Here is a 17,202-nt window from a genome sequence, read left to right as displayed (position 1 = left end):
GGGGCTCCTGGATTAAACCAGTGAAAAAGAGGCCCTTGCAGAGAAAAGTAATCTTCATTTGAAGGGTGAGACAGTCGTATATAACCCTGATTAGGCTACATCTCTTTCTCTTTGTTTGGCAGAACAAGTCCAGGTTGCTGGGTTTCATTCATTCAACAACCCCCCTAAGTGCCAGCAGCATTCCAGGTGCTGTTATAGGCAATGGATATGTCAGGGCACAAAAAGACAAAATCTTCACTGTGGAGGAATTTCTGTTCCCCTCCCGTCCTCTCCTCCTCCCACAGGCCAGGGTGCTAGGGGACACACCCCATCCTTGCGGCCATCAGTGATGGGGCCAGGAAGGGGCATCCGATCCAAGACAGTTGTTCAGAAGCTCGGTGGGGCCAATCAGTTCCAGGACACAGACCTTGCAGTTGGGCTGCCCAAGTTCAAACCCCAACCTCCCCACTCATGTGTTGAGTGATCATGGGCAAGTTACTCATTCACTCTGAGCTTCTTTTCCCTTCTATGGTGAGGATATTGATAAAACCTGTCTTGTAGTGTTATTTTGAAAATTAAATGAGAAAGCCCACTTGAAGGCCTTAGACCAGTGCTCACTACACAACTGGGGTGCAAATGTTTGTGGCTGGGTGTTTGCAGTTATGTAATGATGGTAATTCTTACTCTCAGAAAGGAAGAAAACTGCTTCATTGGCTGGGCCTGGGGGGCCATGAAAACAAGGTTGCCATCTGGGGACCCTAAGGAGCAAACGAAGGGAGCTGATCTCCAATCAGAAAAAGGGTTCAGGGACTTCCCTGGTGGTCTAGTGGCTAAGACTGTGCTCCCAATGCAGGGGACCTGGGTTTGATCCCTGGTCAGGGAACTAGATCCTGCAACTAAGACCCAGGGCAACTAAATAAATAAATATTAAAAAAAAAAAAAAAAAAGATTTAAAAGTAGAGAAAGAAAAAGGAAAACAGTACAGATGGCCTGAGAGAGGTGGTCCCAGATGGAGGGAGGGTGCGACCACCTTGGTGTCTGACAGTTTTCCTCCACAGGCTTGTGGCTCCCTGGTCCCCGGGTCCCATATTGTTCCCCTACTGATTCCAGTTATCTTGATGGGGTTTTCTGTTCCTGCTGCTAAGTCGCTTCAGTCGTGTCCGACTCTTACCGACCCCATGGACTGCACCCCACCAGGCTCCTCTGTTCAGAGAAGTAAGCAATTCCTGACCAAGGTGAGGTATCCTCAAAACTCTGCTGGAGAAAAGAAGAGCTGTTCACAGCAAACCCAGACTGGAGAGCAGCCCAGCTCCCTCTGCCTGGGCCGTCGGCCCACCTGCAGGCTTGCTATCATGTGAGCCCTCCTGGGGGAGGAAGAGGAAGGAAGCGTTTGGAAGGTGGAAGAAAGGCCAAGGTGACAAGTTAAGGAGGACCCAAAGGCACTCCCGCCCAGCCCTTTGCCAGGCCTGAGGGAAACCAGCCAGAGCTAATTAGCAGGGCCCAGAACTGCTTCCTGCCATTCTTCAAGGCCCAAGGGTCACTCGGAGGAGCAGAAGACATCTGCTGTTTCTTCCCCTGCCGGAGTCCCCATAAAGCTAAACGTGTCCCTGCCCCGGGCCCCTCTTCCTGGAAGGAGCGCAAGCAAGGCTGTGCCCTCCCAGCCCCTCCGAGGCTTGAGCAGAGTGTCGATGCTTAGAGAAGAGACCGCGAGGGCATGTGAGGATAGCACGGAGGTGTGGCGGTGTGGGATGTCGGCGGGGGGGGCCACAGGACTCATGGGCTGTCAGGGTAGGGGACAAACCCAGGAAATGGCTTGGGATACAGTGGCCTTGAAGCCTGCGCCAAGGAGCTGGGAGCCGCTGGCAGCCTTTAAGGGGGGCGTGGCATGGTCTGCTTGTGCTTTAGAAGTTTGTACTGGAAGCATTGTAAAGGTCTGACCCATGACAAGTGTAGCTTGGTCACAAGGAACAGGAAGGAAGCTGGACAGGAGGGCATGTGTCCCACAGGGACCCTGGCGCGGTCAGTGGTGTTGGAGATGCTGACCTACAGCTCCTTCGGTCCCCTGCCCACCTGCCCTGCATTGGGCAGGGCCTGGCAGGAGAGCTCCTGGCTGACCCTGGGAGGCAGGGGCAGCCCTGGGCTGGAGCTGGAGATACGTGGGGAGACAGCACAGGGAGAACAACTTTATAGGAAGGAGATATATTTGTTCATTTGACAAACACTCCCTACACCTCTGGGCTGAGCCCTAAGCAAACACACTTCATGCCTCTTCCCCTGCTTCTGCCCTCTCTCCCGCCCTCTCCTCCTCCTCTCTTTTTCTAAACTCTCAGCCCTTTCTAGTACATAAGTCAGACAAGTCCAAGAGCTGCCGTAACAAATTGCCCTAACTGAGTGCCTTAAAACAACAAGAATTCATTCCCTCGCAGATCCTGAAGCTACAAGTCTGAAATCAAGGTGTCAGAAGGGCCATGCTCTCTCTGAAGGCTATAGTAGAGACTCTTCCTTGTTTTTCTCTCAGCTGCTGGCTTTGCTGGCAACCCTTGGTGTTCCTTAACTTGTCTATGGGTCGCTCCCATCTGCCTCCACAGTCACATGACTTTCTCCCTGTGTGTGGCTCTGTGTCTTTTCTCTTCTTATTGGGGACACCAGTCACATTGGATTAGGGCCCACATAAATCCATTATAACTTCATCTTACCCGATTATATCTGAAAAGATAACCGTTTCCAAAGAAGATCACATCCATAGGTACCCGGGGTTAGGACTTTAACATATCTTGTAGGGGGACACCGTTCAACCCACAGCACTTATAATAGGAAAAAATACAGAAAATAAGAGGAATAATAAATAAATGAATAAAATCTTAAAAATTTGCTTCATGCAGAATCTCCAACATCTTGGGATGCTCTTCCCTCAATCAAAAATACGTTACTGTTTTTGGAAAGATTCAGTTATGCTGTGCTCACCGTTGGGATTTGTTTATTTCACCTGATGTTACATAGTGCCTATTCTAATCACTATATTTCATGCCCTGGGTTAGATCTTCCCTATTACATCTGGGAATCTACTACCCACGTCTCCTTCTGTATGCAGAACATAGTAATAATACGGTCATAGCTATAGCTTTTGGGGCCATGACAATGGCAGGATCAAGTCCATATATATCTCATGTTAATGTAAATTTCATGATCACCCTGTAAGGGCGGCATTTTGGTCCCATTCTACATATAAGGAAATAGATTTGGAGACGTTAAGTACCTGGCCCCAAGTCACACAACCAAAAATCACTTGGGATTTGTACCCAGGCCCATCTAGTATTAGCAGACTAACACCTGACTGCCTTCTTTAATAGAGATGCCTCTGAGAGATTATGTCAGGGTGCTATTAAGAATTACGTCACAGGTCTTGACGGCCATGCACGAGGGAGCATTCGCCGTGCATGACGGAGAAAGAACAGGTGGAGGTTATGGCAGCTGCCAGGGCCCCAGAGCTCTGGCCGGCTCGACCTGGCGGGAGAACTTCTGTCTGCTCATGTGTTTGTTCAAGGCAGGGTGTGGCTGGGCGAGGCCAGCTAGGGCTATATCCTGTGAGAAGTCTGGGCATTCTCCAGAGAGCAGAGGGAGTCCCTGAAAACGTGTCGGCAGGGAGACAGCCTGTGCTTTGGAGGGTTCATTTTGGCTGCAGGAGGAGGACGGCTGGGGCAGAGAGACTAGGGAGAAATGGGACAAATTGACCAGTTGTATGAGGAGAAATGGGCGTGGGGAACAGTCAGACCCAGAGGGTTGACAGCTGCTCCCTCAGGCTTTGGGGAAAGCTGTAACGTGGGCCATGCCAGGTCCAGTTCAGCCCCAGCTGGGAGCTGCCTGGGGTGGGGCATCTACTGCCCTCTTTTTTCTTGGCAGAGGACCTCCCAAGTAGCATCAGGCAAAGCCTCAGCCTCCCTGGTGGGAAGCCTGGCTCCTTGCCACAGGAAGGCAGAGATAAGTGGTATGATGGAGGTACTGAAAACACAGGATTAAACACTTAGGAGGTCACATGAAGCCACCCTTCAGAAGCGGGGAGACGGAGCCCAGGCCCTGCCTCCCGCTCTGGAAGGCTGGGCAGCTGGGAATGGAGGAAAGACCCCCTCCGTGGGTGATGGAGACAGGCCCACCCTCATCTTTCATACACGCTGCCGCCCATGGCCTGCCCCTCTTCTCTCTGCGCCCTGCCCTCTGCTCACCATGTCGCGGATTTAGCCAGCACTTCCAAATTCTAAACAGTGTCCTCTTCCTGCCTCAGATGGCCGCCCTCATCACCCCTCAGGTCTAGAGATGCCCCTGCACGCCAGTGATACAGTCCCTGCCCAGGAGGATGGCCTTAGGCCCTGGAAGTGTGGGCAGAGAATTCTAGGAGCTTGGCTATCTGGAGTGAGGTCTGAACTTCTGGCTTGGGCAGCTGAGTGGACAGGGCCGCTCTTGGGTACAGGAAGCTGGGAGAAAGGAAGAGGCAGCTGGGGGGAAGGAGATGCTGAGAGTGAACTTGGTTTAGACAGGTTGCTTGTGGACAGAGGAGACTCGGGGGCAGAGTCAGTGCAGGGGCTCCCCAGGCCAGGCTTAGCTACAGACCCCAGGAGGGACCCTCAGCAGCCAACAGTCACCGCCCTGAGAGACAGAGGGTTCACTCCAAACTCCTGGGCTGGGTGGGGTCCTCTCCTCCCAGCCTGCCAGCGGCAGTCACGGGGCTTGGAGGACGGGTCAGCTGCGTCTCCTCCGGTCCTTCCCCTCGCTTGACCGCCCTGTGGAAGGGCTCGCGGGGGGGTGGGGGGCGCCGGGGCCTTCCAGGAAGAGGAAAAAACAGGATGTCTTAGTCAGCTTCAAGGTCAGGGCAGTTTTCTAAGGAGCATCTGGAGGTGGCAGAGGAGCCAGAGACATCCAAAGATTAAACCTGGAAGGGCCGGGATATAGAGAACTCTATAACAGGACTGGGAAGGGAGCCACTGTTGATTCACTGACCATGATAAAATACATAGAATGTAAAAATTTCCACTGAATTATTGTGAGAGTGCAATTCTGTGGCATTAATCTATGCACGATGTTGTTCCACCATCACCACTATCTAGTTCCAGAACTTTCCATCACCCCGAATGGAAGCCCTGTCAGCTCCCATTGACTGAAGACGTCTCTGTGCTCTACACACATTATCTCAGCTAATCTTCCCTGCAGCTTTGAGAGGAACCCGCTTTACAGATGAGGAAGTTGAGGCTCAGGAAAGGACAGTAACTTGCTCAAAGCCATGCAGGTTGTAAAGGCCCAGGACAGGATGAGTCTAGGCTAGTCTAGCTCTAGAGCCCATCGTGCCTGAGGGGACTGTTGGAGGCTGTTGAAACTGGAGAGGACAGATGGGGATGCGGCTGCATTGATTTGTATACAACCCCAGAAAATGATGAAGAGGAGCTCAGCTCTGCTGGGGAACGGTAGATAAACCGAAGCATCCAGATTGGAGGCAAGGCTCAGCTGGGGAGCGGAGGGAGCATGGCACGGTAGCAGGGCTTTCGGCCTGTCGGGCAGCTGGCAAGGGCTTCCCAGGTGGTGCTAGTGATAAAGAACCCCGCTGCCAATGCAGGAGACACAAGAGACCTGGGTTCAATCCCTGGGTCGGGAAGATCCCTGGAGGAGAGCATGGCAACCCACTCCAATATTCTTGCTGGAGAATCCCACCCATGGACAGAGGAGCCTGGGGAGCTACAGTGCACAGGGTCGCAGAGTCAGACACGACTGAAGCGACTTAGCATGCACGCGTGCACGCATGCACATGTGGGGTTGATAATAGGGATCGATCCTGTTCCCAGGGAAAGGTGCTGGTTACAACTGAGCAGAGGGGCCAGGGACCCAGCTAAGTGGGAACCACTGACCAAGGGTATACAGTAGAGAGCAGGTTGAAGGCTTGGGGTACAGAAGGGGAGCAGGCCAAGGTCAGAGCGAGCCTGCATACCAGGCAAGGAGCTGGTGACAGTTGCCAGGAGGACCACACAGAAGCAAGGCTTGACTTCAGATCCCACGCCATCCTGGCAAGGGTCTGAGTGCCGAGCAGCAAGTGTTGGGGCTCTCAAATCTGTGTCCCCAGTAGACCCTAAAGTTCAGGTTCAAGACCTCGCTTTGCTGCAAAGCCCTGGAACATGAAAAGTGTTCACCTTCTCTCTCATTTTCTCTTTGCTCTACGTGAGTAAAAATGGATTTCTAGCAACATCCGGTTTTGTCACCTTTTCTTTCTCCTTAGAAATGTTGTGGAAATCTTTCCAAGTCATTATGTAAACCATCCTTTTTAACGGCCACACAGCATTCCATTGTGTGGCCGTCTCTCAGCTTATCTAACCCAGCGATTCTCATTTGGCAATGGCTGGGGACATTTTTGGTGGTCACACCTTGGAGAGAGTGGGGTGCTACTGGCAACTACCGGAGAGAGGCCTGGGATGTTGCTAAGCATCCTACAACACACAGATCCCTACTCCTTATAATAAAGAATCATCTGGCCCCAAGTGTCAATAATAGTTCCAACGTCTGAGAAACTTTGGCCTCACCAACCCCTCCTACTTAGCCTTAGGCCATGTCCAGTGGTTATGTTATCACAATGTTGCCATTAACTTCTTTCTGATGCCAAGCTGATGCTCATTATTCAAAAATTCCGTATTTTGCCTACTTGCTAAAATTTATTTGCAACCTCAAAATCAATACTTGTGACACTTTGGGGGTCATTGCTGGACACGCGCAGAGCAGCAAAACAAACGTGAATCGCCCGACATGGATGTCCCCAGCTAAGGTCAAATGGGGCGAGATATTACTTTCTCATTCCAGCTCTCACACGTGTGTGAACAAGTGTCCTGTCTGTGAGCCGTGTAGCACCACGTTTCCACATTGTTTTGTGTTTTCTGTTGGCGATTCTGCTGTTTGATATGGTCCCCCAGCCTAGTGCCAAGGGGATGCTAAGCTCAAGAAGGCTGAGCTGTGCCTTACAGAGGAAATACATGTATTAGGTAGACTTCCTTCAGACATGAGGTACGGCGACACTGGCCGTGAGTTCAGTGTTAATAAATCAGTGATATATTATTAAATAAGGTGTCTTTAAACAGAAACACACGTAAGACAAGGTTACACACTGATCGATCGATCACATGTTGTGACCAGTGGCTTGCAGGCCCCTCACCCTGTATTTTCCCCAAGAACAATGTTCCAGTATTTGCTAATTCAGCCTTTGGGTGTCTTCTTAGAGCTGGAGTGCCATGGATCTTGCGAATCTACTGTATACCATGACTACTTTGTATGTGTATGTCCTTGAAGTGTGGTGGCTTATTCAGAGGTGTGGTCTTTGGAGGTTTTTTCCCCTCCATCTTTACTGAGGTGTAATCGGCAAATAAAAATTGTGTATATTTAAGGTGTACAGCTCAGTGTCTTGATATACATACATTGTGAAAAAATTACCACAGTCAAGCTGAGTAACGTATCCATCACCTCACATAGTTGACTTTTTTGTGTGGTGAGAACGCTTAAGATCTAGTCTTTCAGCAGATTTCAAGTACATGACGTTGTCAACTAGCGTCTCCGTGCTGTGGGTCGGATCCCCAGGATGCACCCGTCTCGCACACTTTCCATCTCCCCCTCGGACCTCCCCACAGCCCTGGCGACTATCGTTCTGCTTCTGAGTCTATGTTAGATTCCACACATAAATGAGGTCAGGCAGTATTTGTCCTGATGTGTTAGGGTTATCTCACTCAGCATTACATCCCTCAGATCCATCCATATTGTTGCAAATGGCAAGATTTTCTTCTTTTTAAAGGCTGAATAATATTCCACTGTGTAAATATACACCATGTTTTCTTCATTCATTCATTCGTCAATGGACAGTTATGCTGTTCCCATTTCTTGGCTATTATGAATAAAGCTGCAATGAATATGGGAGTGTAGATATTTCTCTGAGATGCTGATTTTGTATCCTTCAGTTAAATTTCCAGAAGTGGGATTGCTGAATCATAAAGGTTTTCTATTTTTAATTTTTTTAGGGAACTTCCAGACTTTTTTCATAATGACTGTATCAATTTACATTTCCACCAACAGTACATAAGGATTATCTTTTCTCCACATCCTTTCCAGCAATTGTTATCTTTTGTCCTTTTGATCATAGCCCTTCCAACAGGATACAATAATCAAATCAGTAGAGTAATGGCATAAAAACAGACACACTAGTCTTAATAGAACAGAATCCTAGAAATAAATCAATGTCTCTATGGTCAACTGACTTTTGATAAGGGTGTAAAGAACATACAATTGTGAAAAGATAGTCTTTTCAATAAATGGTGTTGGAAAAACCAGATATCCACATGTAGAAGAATGAATTTGAATCTTTAACTCACACCATAGACAAAAATCAACTCAAAGTGGATTAAAGACTTAACCATATGGACCAAAATCATGAAAATACTAGATAACATAGGGAACAGTTTCTTGACATTGGTCTGTCAATGATTTTTTGGAAATCACACCAAAAGCACAGGCACTAGAAATCATCAACAGACTGAAAATGCAACCTATAGAATGAGATAAAATATTTGCAAATTGTGTGTCCAATGAGAGAGTAATACCTAAAATGTCCAGGGAACTCATACAACTCATTAAGAAAAAAAAAAATTTACCCTAGATTTAAAAATGGACATAGAAACTGAATAGACATTTTTCCAAAGAAGATATACAAATGGGTAACAGGTATATATGAAAAGGTGCTCAACATCACTAACCATCAGAGAAATACAAATCAAAGTCACAGTGAGATATCAGTTCACATCTGTTAGGATGGCCATCATCAAAAAGACAAGAGATAACAGATCGGTGAGGGTGGAGTGAAAAGACAAACCTTATACGCTGCTGGTGAGGATGTTAATTGATGCATCCTTTATGGAAAATAGTATGGAGCTTCTTTGAAAAATTAAAAATAGAACTACCATATGATCCAGCCAGCCCATTTCTGGGTATACATCCAAAGGAAGCTAAATTAGGACTTTGAAGAGATATCTGCACTCACGTTCATTGCAGCATCATTCATCACAGCCACGATACGGCTAAGAAACGTAGACTGAAGGCAGAATCTCAGAATAAAACTATTTTAGGTCCACTCCTACCCCTTGATATGAGCATTATTTTACAGCCTATGGAGGAGCTCTGGAGTCAAATGGATCTCAAATTTCTTCCTAGCTCAGCTACCTCCTAGCTCTGATGTTGGGTTAGTCACTTGACCTCTCTGAGCTTTTTCTCCCCTGCGCTGCCTCAGGGTCTTTTCCAGACCAGAAGGCTTGGTGGAGCAGTAAGCCCTGTAGCCACAGTCTCAAAAAAGAAAGAAAGAAAAATGTCCTGTACTGGGAGAATTAAGTTTGAGGATGTCATCTGAACTCTGACATTTACTATCTCTGGGTCTCAGTTTCCCCATCTGCAAATGAGAGTCATAGATCAAAAATGAGAATTAAAAATTGCTTTCTAATGCTTTATCTTGAATTGCCAGTTAAGTCACTTGGTTTGTATTTATTCCGTTCAATTCAGTTTATTTCATCTTAATACAGATCAATAGACATGACCTGAGCCCCTTTAACATGCCAGGCACAAGCTCAGTCAGTTGCTTCAGGAAGAGGCAGAAAATGTGTGATTCCTGTTGTACAGCACTCACAGCTAGACCAAGGGAAATGAACAGGTTGTTTGCTTCTAGAGCCCATGAGGCATTTGCTGAGCCTTGGGTCAAAGAAGGCTTTCTGGAGCAGAAGTCTGGACTTGAGGGTGAGTAGTACTCTTGCCTGGAAAAATCCCATGGATGAAGGAGCCTGGTGGGCTGCAGTCCATGGGGTCGCTAAGAGTTGGACACGACTGAGCAACTTCACTTTCACTTTTCACTTTCATGCATTGGAGAAGGAAATGGCAACCCACTCCAGTGTTCTTGCCTGGAGAATCCCAGGGACGGGGGAGCCTAGTGGGCTGCCATCTATGGGGTCGCACAGAGTCGGACATGACTGAAGTGACTTAGCAGCAGCAGCAGCAGCAGCAGAAGTCAGATACCCCACAAAGGGCAAAGGTTTGGCAGTGGGATGAAATATGGCATAAATGCCAGGAGTGAATTGAGTCTAGTGGCAGCTATGGGGTAGGGGACAGCCACAGGGGTCTGCAGGGCAGATCAGGGAGGGTTCTGCAAAGACACTAAAGAACCTGGGCTTCCTGTTGAGCAGGGAGAAAGGCTTTGATCTGAGGACCGACAAAGTCAGATTTGCATTTTACCAAGAGCACTCTGGCCACAGAGAGGATGCCAAGGGTGGACTGGAGGGAGGGAGATCAGTGAGGAGGCGAGTGCAATGGGAGAGGAGGTGACCTCCTCAGGATCAAGCCTGGGCTGAGCCGTGCATGGATGAAATAGACCCAGATCACTGCCCTCAGGGAGCCTCAGGACTAGTGCGGGAGAAAGGCAGATGAACAGAGAAGGTCTTTGAGGTCCCTCAGGTGTGGAAGGTGCTGTGAAGGAAAGACAGCAGGGTGGGGCGAGAGTCACTTAGCAGGGGGTGGTGTGGCAAGTCCACCTGGAGTGACCAGGGAAGATCTCACTGGCAAGAAAGCGTAGAGAAAATCTGTGCCTCCGTCCTTGCCTCCCCACCTCCACTCAGCCATATGCACAGCGGTATCCAGGGAGGGGCCCCCAAAGAGCCACCGCAGAGCGGACCTGGGACCCGCTGGGGATGTCCATCTTCTCAGGCTGAGTCTAAGGGGAGGCAGGGGACCAGGCCCAGGGAGAGTAAGGGATTTCCAAAGCTGGCAGTACCCATCACCAGCTGGTTTTTCGGAGTAACAGAAAGTATGAAAAAAAGAAAAAGCAGGACAGCCATTGTTCTACCTGGGTGGTTTTTTTTTTTTTTTTTCTATTTATAGGTCTTCTTTTCAACTTCATTTCAAAGGCCCGTGGCGCATCACTCCCCAGGGCCCCCAGCCCCCGCTTACCGTCCTGTCCCCTCCCTGTGTGTGGCCTGGCTGGCCTTTCACTTTCACAGGTTTTAGAGTGGCCGAGTGCAAACCTGTCCCCTGTGGTGAGCAGGCTGGAATGCAAGAGCTGGGCACGGTTGCCGAGAAAGCGTCCTCAGCCCAGATTCAAATCCCTGCTACCGTCTCTGGCCCTCTCTGTGGCCATGGGGTGGTCACTGCACTTCTCTAGGTCTCTGCTTTCCTCTCTGTACAATGGGCACAAGAGTCCACACACACCTGAGAGAGGCCATGGACTGGTCACTAAGGCTCTCTGAACCTCTAGTGAGACCACAAACCCAGCTGAGTCTCTGTTTTAAGAGTTCTAGGAAAGGCAAATGAGGCCATGAAATCACAGCAGAAGGTCTGTGGTAGAGATGGCAAGGAAAAATGCTTTCAATGCACCCGCCAAGAGGATAAAGGTGATTATCAGAGTAAGGAGGGGATTGGATAGGAGAGCAAGGTGCTAGGGAACTTAGTTTAAGGCTTGCTTTTTACAGATGAGGCAAAGAAGGCCCAGAGAAGTTCTGTGACTGCCCGAAGGTTGCACAGCATTTCAGGTGCAGAGCCTAGGCTAGAACTGGGCAGCGGGTACTCTCCTTGTAGGCAGTACCAGCCAGGGTCTAGAAGGTCTCTTCTAAACACCCTCCTCTAAACACCTACAAGGGAAGAATATGCCCAGGACCTCTCTGCCCTGGAGGTGTTCACTGCAGGAACTAATCCCAGGGTTCATCAATAGGAGAGTGATTAAATAGGCTGCATCGTGTAGAGGAATGCTGTATGAGCATTGAAAATGTTGACATGGGTCTATGCCAACTCCAAGCTAAAAAAGAATCCAGATTGCTAACCAGACCCACTCCACACCCACGAGGATGGCTGGAATCAAAGAGACAGACAAGGACCAGTGCCGGTGAGGAAGTGAAGACGTTGGAGCCCCCATATCTTGATGGTGGGCGTGTACAGTGATACAGCTGGGGTGGAAAACCATCTGGCACTGCCTCAAATGGTGAAACCAAGACACACCACGTGACCCAGCACTTTCAACCCTAGGTAGATGTCCAGGAGAAATGCAAGGATATATCCAGACAAAAACTTCTACATGAATGATATAGCAGTTTTATTCGTAAAAGCCAAAACATAGAAAGAACCCAGTGGCCACCAAGGGAGGAGTGGACACATAAAATGTGGTCTCTCCATACAGCGGAATATTAGTCAGCCATAAGAAGAAGTACCAATACATGTTACAATGTCGATGAACCTTTAAGACGTTATGCTAAGTGAAAGAAACCAGTCCTGAAAGATCATGTACTCTATGACTCCATTTACATGAAGTGTCCAGACTAGGCAAGCCTGCAGAGACAGAAAGTAGATTAGTGTTTGCCTAGGGGTGAGAATAGAAAGGGATTGGAGGGTGATGGCTAAGGAGTGTGTGGCTCTTTTGGAGTACACAAAATATTCTAAAATTGGTTATGGTAATGGTTACACAAATTGTGAGTTTACTCAAAGCCATTGAGCTGTACATTAAATGGGTGAATTCTATGGTATGTGAACTCTACTTTAATAAAGCTCTTTGGAAACTCAAGTTGTGGGAGGTCAGGTATAGTCTGATTCTACATGTATGAGAAAAAGGACATACATGAGCATGCATGGGGCTTCCTTGGTGGCTCAGATGGTAAAGAATCTGCCTCCAATGCGGGAGACCCAGGTTTGATCCCTGGGTTGGGAAGATCCCCTGGAGAAGGGAATGGCAACCCACTCGTGTTCTTGCCTGGAGAATCTCACAGACAGAGGAGCCTGGCAGGCTGCAGTCCATGGGGTCGCAAAGAGTCGGACACGACTGAGCGCCTGAGCACGTGTTGCCCACACCGTCTTCTCAGGATGCTCGGAGGAGAGCGCTGGTGCTGGACACAGAGGGAGCTCTACTTTCCAATATTAAGTACAGGGTGTAAGTTTTTATCACCTGTGTTGCTGTCATGATGAAAACAAAGACCCACCCTGCATTCAGTCACCTTGGGTTGGCCTGGCCTTCCTCGGGAAGCAGGCCTTGGGGTCGTGAGGGCCCATGTGGAGGCTCCTGAGGTTCCAGGAGGATGGGGCAAGTAGTCCTTCTCCCTGGGCCTGGAATCAATTTCCCATTAAAAACCTAGCAAAGTAACTAATTTTTGGCCACCTGGCTTCCTAAAAGCCAGCTGGAGTGCCCTACCAAGGCTCCTGAGTGGTCCCTTGGGGCCAAAATCAGAGTGCCTCCCCTCCCCAGCTCCAAGAAGCTGCTGCACCATGGATGATGGGAAGGGATTTCAGGAGGCTCCTCTTATAAGCCCAGGAGCAAGCCAAGGGCAAGGTCTCAGAGCGTGCAATTCTGGAGACTTATTTGGTGTCATCTGTATTAGAAGAGCCCAACAAGCTAGTCTCCATCAACAGCCCAGTCCATCAGGGTTTGCCATCATCATCTTACAAGTGAGGAAACAGGTGAAGCTCAGAGAGGGAAGTGACCCATTCAAGATCCCACACCTGGAGCTAGGTCTCAAACTTAAATCTGTGGTCTGTGGCCTGACCTTCCTGTACTACATGCATCATTCAAGATAGTATACAAGTGAAAAACCTCAACTCAAGCTAATGCAGATAAGAGAAGAGATTTATTGACTCATATCACTGGGAAATGGGGTATATGAGCTTCAGGTGAGGCTTGATCAGGGCTCGAGCTCCACTTCCCAGCTGTTCTCTCAGCTCCACCTTCCTTTGTGTCTCTATGAGCTTCATTCTTAGGCTGATTTCTCTCCTGGTGGCCGGATAATTTCTAACATCTGTCAAAAGAGAACTCTTCATGCATCCTCCCACAAATCTAGAAAGTCAGCAAGAGCATTCTGTCCCAGCATTCTAAACAAGACTCTGGAGATTGACTGTGATTATGTGTTTGGGTCACTCTTTCTCCAAATCAATTACTATGGCCAGGGACTGGGATGAGTGTCAGCCCTCCACAGAGGGTGGAGGAGGTGGGAAGCTGAGGGGATTGTTGAGTAAAACAGGATGGAGAGAGGGTACAGGGTGGTGTGTAGGTAATTGTTAAGACCTACCCACCGCCCCACTATTCTTGAACTACTTACTCTAAGACAATCTGAACACAGAGTACTGAATAAAATAGTCTCTCAGTTTCTCCAACTGTAAAATGGGTGAGCATCTAGACTATGTGTTCTCTAAGGCCTTTATATGCAGGGTTGTTATTTATTTTTAATCAGTCACACCATGGTTTGTGATGCCATGTGAGTAGCTGGATTTATTGATATTTGAATGTCTGCCTTTGTCACACATGCCCAGGTCTGACCCCTCCCCTACCTCCTCCCCCGGATCCTCTCCAAGCTCTGCTCTGGATCCTCCTGAGAGATGTCTTTGCCCCCCTTAGGACCTGGCCCAAGCCCCTTGGCCAGGCACTGGGATCCTTGCAGCCCTGCCTCCTGCCCGCTGCCACAGCCACTGAGGCCAGCAGGAAGCATGGCTTCCCCTGCCTAGCCTGGATCACAGGCTCTTCCCAGACGCAGAGGGGAGTCAGCATTCTCCAACACTCAGATCCCTAAATGGAAACGGGAGTTGCTGAGGGAGGGACCCGGGGAAGGGCCAGTTGTCAAGCACCCATCCGCAGTCTCACGGGGCCCCCAGCTGTGGGCCCTGAGACAGGCCCCTTCCCTCTCTGAGCTTCCATTCCTCTGCCTGTGAAATGGGGGACTGACAACTCTCACCTCGTGGGTGGAGATGATGGCTGAACGTACAGTCTGTACTCACAGAACACTCCCTCCCAGAGCCGCTGGCTGCTCCCCCACTGTCTCCCCCGCCTTCCCGTCTCTCCAGGCATCCTTCGTTCTGGCGCCCCCCTTCTCTGCAGGTCAGGCTGCACCCCACCCGCTGCAAACAGCTGACCCAGAGGGCCCTTTCCCAGACTCTGTGACTCGAACCCATGAACTTTGAAGGGAACTCAGTGCTGCCGGCTGCCAGCATCTCAGAGGGGACCAGGGTGGGCGGGCAGCAGCCGCGGGGCCCTGGCCCGTCTGGGTTTCCATGAGCAGTTCAGGGCTGCTCCCGAAAACAAACGCAATGTGTATCTTGTCAGCCTCGTGCTGCAGATGTGTAAGATAAACCCTCGTAAATCTCTGTCCGGGGCCTGTTAGAAAAATGCTGAAAATCAGAAGAGCGTGGCAATGGCCACAGACCCACAGTCTTCCTCCGGTCTCTTCTCTCTCATCTGCTTCTTGTTCTGCCTCTGTTTCCCTCTTTATCTCCTTGACTCTCTCACCCTCTGTATTCTGTCTCTGTCTCTGAGGGTTCCCTCTCGATCTGTCTGTCTCTCCCATTTCCTCCCTGCTCAGCTCTCCCCACCCCATTAAGCAACGAGAGAGGCCCCAGCCTACCAGACGCCCACAGAGCACATATTTTAATGCAGCTTCACCATATTCCAGAGAAGCGGATGCACCATGTATGACATTCCTCCCGCTCCTTAGAACAGCGATGAAACAGAGAGGGCTGGGCGAGGGGAAGGAGAGCGGAGAAGAAAGGCTCCTTGCTGGGGGAGGGGCTGCTCTTCCTGTGTGGTGCTGTGACATCTTTCTGTCTGCCCTGCGCTCCGGCCTGGGGAGGGCTGTGCGGCGGCTCAGCGGGAAAGGCCTGGCATTGGGAGACAGGCAGGGGACAGCAGGGGGTCCAGGGTCCCAGCCAGAGGGGTGCTGTAGGCGAGCACAGGGCTCTGCATCCTGCATTCTAATCCGGGCTCTGCTCCGCGGGCCCACGTGAACGCAGGCGGCTTTCAAATACTCACTCGTGCTGTGGTTTATTCCCTAACTCATTCATTCATTCAACAAGCATATTTTGAGCCCTGAGCAGGTGTGACGTCTCTGGGTATGTGGCTAAACTAGGGGTTAATAATTATCAGAACAACACGGGGGCGTGTGAACAGGGTTGCCTGGGGATCCTGGCAGCTCTCCCAGAGGAGATGAGACATCTCAAGACTGAAGGATGGGAAGGATTTGGCCGAATGGAGTGGGGTGGGGATGGCTGTCTGAGGGGGCTGGAGGTGCCATGGAGGGCCCTACAGCTTACAGGAAAGAGGATGGGGTCTAAGGACAAGGGCCTGCCAAGGTCGGCACAGTGGCAGAGGGTCTCCAAGGAGACAAGAAGGCTGCCTGCGTCCCAGCATCGACACCGTCACCATCAGCCAGGGCTCGCCTTCAGATGCCAATGGGGGCAGGCCGAGGTCATGTGTAGGTGAGGCAGGCCGGGCAGCAGAGACCAGCACAGCACTCAGAGATCTGTGCTCATCAGAAGAGGACACCAGTGGAGGCCACGTCGGACTCAGCCCAGAGCTGCCAGACTATCCACGTTTTCACGAGATGTGAAATACGTGATCTGAGTCCACTGTATCCAGAAAGAAGAGGGTGACGCAGAAGTCTGTAGCACTCTTTACCATTCCCAGGAATCAATACGGCGCTTGGCTCCTCATGTTGGCCAAGCAACGAGGCAGTTCTGGGATTGCCAGACTTCCCTGGTTGCCCTCTCCTGTTCCCAGACATCCTCATGGCTCTCTGCAGTCTTGAAGCACAGGAAACATGCCCACTGATGACTGACCTTTCCCACATGGAGTTGTTTTTAGTTTTATGGACATTGAGAGGTTGGAGATCTCCTGGGTCAGTTATTTCCTCTCTTATGGCTAAGACGAGGGCTTCTTTGAGTTCCTCACCTTTCTAACATTTCATCAGCTCACCCACTCAGCTTAGAATGTAGTCATCTCATCAAGGAGACAAAAGTGGCCTGTGGCAACTTTTGCAAGCAGAAACTTCTCATACAGGATAACAGAGCTCTTACTGGAGGGATTAAAGGCAGCTTCCAAGGACAGGTAAGTTAGAGCAATCTTCACCCATAAATAGCAGAGCGAGTGAAGGAACAAATGACAGTATTGGGACACAAACAGAAGCACAACTAAAGCTTATTTACAGAAAGCACACGTGAGGTTCTAGAAATTTGCTATGATTGGGCACAAGATTGATGGTGAGCTTCCTAGCAGCCAGTGTGAAAAGGGAATTTTGGTCAGTGACATAAATCACAATGATCATGCCATGTGAACAAACCAATTACCCAGGAGAATTATAGTAATAGCTAGAATCTATTAGGTGTTTACTACCTCTCACAAGGGAGGCACTATTATTATCCTCACTAACAGGAAAGAAG

At 49.7% G+C, this 17,202-nt stretch overlaps 1 long non-coding RNA gene across 2 annotated transcripts; it reads right to left on the bottom strand.

Moving 5' to 3' along the window:
• Positions 1-13,609: 13,609 nt before the first annotated feature.
• Positions 13,610-15,715, bottom strand: LOC147350592 (uncharacterized). 2 transcript variants are annotated; one of them, XR_015149000.1, is made up of 2 exons: positions 15,393-15,715; positions 13,610-13,796 (listed from the first exon to the last, which is right to left on the bottom strand). It is a non-coding gene; the product is annotated as an uncharacterized LOC147350592 (long non-coding RNA). The 2 variants fall into 2 exon arrangements; XR_015148999.1 differs by lacking the exon at positions 15,393-15,715 and adding an exon at positions 14,326-14,547.
• Positions 15,716-17,202: the final 1,487 nt, after the last annotated feature.

This window comes from Bos grunniens, chromosome 20 (genome assembly GCF_055505025.1).
Source record: "Bos grunniens cultivar Pamir isolate PY7600 chromosome 20, Bosgru_T2T1.0, whole genome shotgun sequence".
NCBI classification, from domain to species: domain Eukaryota; kingdom Metazoa; phylum Chordata; class Mammalia; order Artiodactyla; family Bovidae; genus Bos; species Bos grunniens.
Note: the sequence above shows the minus strand (reverse complement) of the source record. Positions and strands in the feature narration are given on the sequence as shown.